Here is a 2,262-nt window from a genome sequence, read left to right on the forward strand (position 1 = left end):
AAGAAAGAATAAAAAAGACAAAAATATGGAAGCCAATTGTAACGCCTCATTTTTTATATTTTTATGGGGGGGGGGGTAATTTAGTAATTTTTGTATGATTTCAGAAGTCTAGAACGGGTCGTTCCAAAACTGGAACGGGCCGTTCCAACCTTTCAAAAAGACATAAAATTTCAAGCCTAGAACGGGCCGTTCCAACATTCCAAAAAACCTTAAAATTTCTAGTCCAGAACGGGCCGTTCCAAAACTGGAATGGGCCGTTCCAACCTTACAAAAAGCCCTGAAATTTCTAGTCCAGAACGGGCTGTTCCCAGAAACTGGAATGGCCCGTTCCCAAACTGGAACGGGCCGTTCAAACCTTAAAAAAGGACCTGTAATTTTTAGCCCAGAATGGGTCGTTCTCGAACTACCAAAATACCTAAAAATTTTAGTCCAGAACGGGCCGTTCCGAAATTGGAACAGCCCGTTCCGAAAATGGTCGTTGTGAGTAAAATTGCAACCCCAGAATGGGTCGTTCCGGTCCTTCCTGAAAGTCTATAAATAGCGGCCCTTCCCCTTCCCAAAGGCACCCACACACACATCTCTACCTTGGACCTGGGGGATCCCAGAGGAAGAGACCAGCAAGTTACCGCTACTGTAGCGAAGAATTGTGAGTATATTAAACTCACTTCTTTTTATTTTTTTATTTTTTTCATTAGTCCTTATTTAAATTCAAAATGTGATCAAATATAGTGTTACAATATTTAAAGTAAATATTTGAATTTATTGTATTAAAAATTTTATTTGGAGGAATGGTTAATTAGATGTGACATCTTTTTAACCTTTGAATTTAAAGTACAAGTTGTGATAGCTTATCTTTAAATTTTTTCTCCAAAAACAAAAATGTTCAATCAATAAATTTTTTAACATCATAACATCTCTAGTAATAATTATAATTAAAATTTTATTGAATTGACTTTGGTGTACACCTTAGTCAATTTTATATTTTTAGGGTGAATGAGCTGAGACAGTTCAAGAATCCTATATTTAACAAAAAATAAAATTTAATTAAAAAATATCAACACACAAACATTTTTTACAAAGAACTACGTGACTCTGATTCTTCATTACACATGAAGATACGTAGGAGCAAGAAATAAATCTTGTCGAGCCAAAAAATAAAAAATATTATTTTCCTTTTTATATATCAATAATAATTTTAACTCTTTTATATATATATATACAATGATAGTTTAGTTAAATAAAATATATTTGATCATTTTAGTGAGATAAATATTTTATAAATTATTAATAATTAGTTTAATTAATTAAAGGTAATCGTCTTACGACGAACGTTGTGAGGTGCTAATACCTTCCTCACACGTAATCGACTCCCGAACTCAAAAATTTGGTTTTCGTAGACTATTTTCTATTTTATGGTTTTTCCTTAAAAACAACATTGGTGGCGACTCCTCTTTTTCAATTTATTTTTCGCCGTCCCGTCGCGACCGAGGTTGCTACAATGGGCCCCGAGAATGAGGGGATTTCCTTAACCGTTTTCATAGAGAACATTTGATTATTAGAAATAAGATTTCTATCCTTAATTCTCGGATCAACGTGAAAAGTGAGGCTTGTTCGGATACTGGCCGATACCATCCAGGCCGAGTCCATACTGGCCGATACCAACCTGGCCGAGTCCTTTCTGGCCGATACCAACCAGGCCGAGTCCATCCTGGCCGATACCAATCAGGCCGAGTTCACTAGCGTGACCGATATGGGATCGGGCTTTTATCGAGATCACCATCGTTGGGGGGGTATCAGGTTAAATTCTGATTACTTCTACGCATGGGCCAGAACCAGGTCGGCCGTATTCCGACTCCTCCCTTGACCGTATCGGAAACATACCGAGACGGTACACTTGCCTTCTAGCCCTGAGCATTATAGGCGAAAGGGCTTGGCTAGTCGGTTGTTTTTCGATGCCTCCGTTGAACGTATCGGAACCATACCGAGACGGTACACTTGCCTTCCAGCCCTAAGCATTATAGGCGAAAGGGCTTGGCTAGTCGGTTGTTTTTCGACTCCTCCCTTGATCATATCGTGAATTTCGAGTTGGTGGATCCTCCCGAGGATGATTGAGCTTTACTTTAGAATGTTGTGTTTTTCTTTATGTCTTCGTGTTTTTGCTAATTGTTGTCAAGAACTATTGTGATCTTCTTTTTCGAGTCCTATATGAACTTTGCGCGTTGCTCTTGATATTATTTGAACGACTTTATGTGTGTGTGGAGT

This window comes from Cajanus cajan, chromosome 1 (genome assembly GCF_000230855.2).
Source record: "Cajanus cajan strain Asha chromosome 1, NIPB_CcT2T_4, whole genome shotgun sequence".
Lineage (NCBI taxonomy): Eukaryota > Viridiplantae > Streptophyta > Magnoliopsida > Fabales > Fabaceae > Cajanus > Cajanus cajan.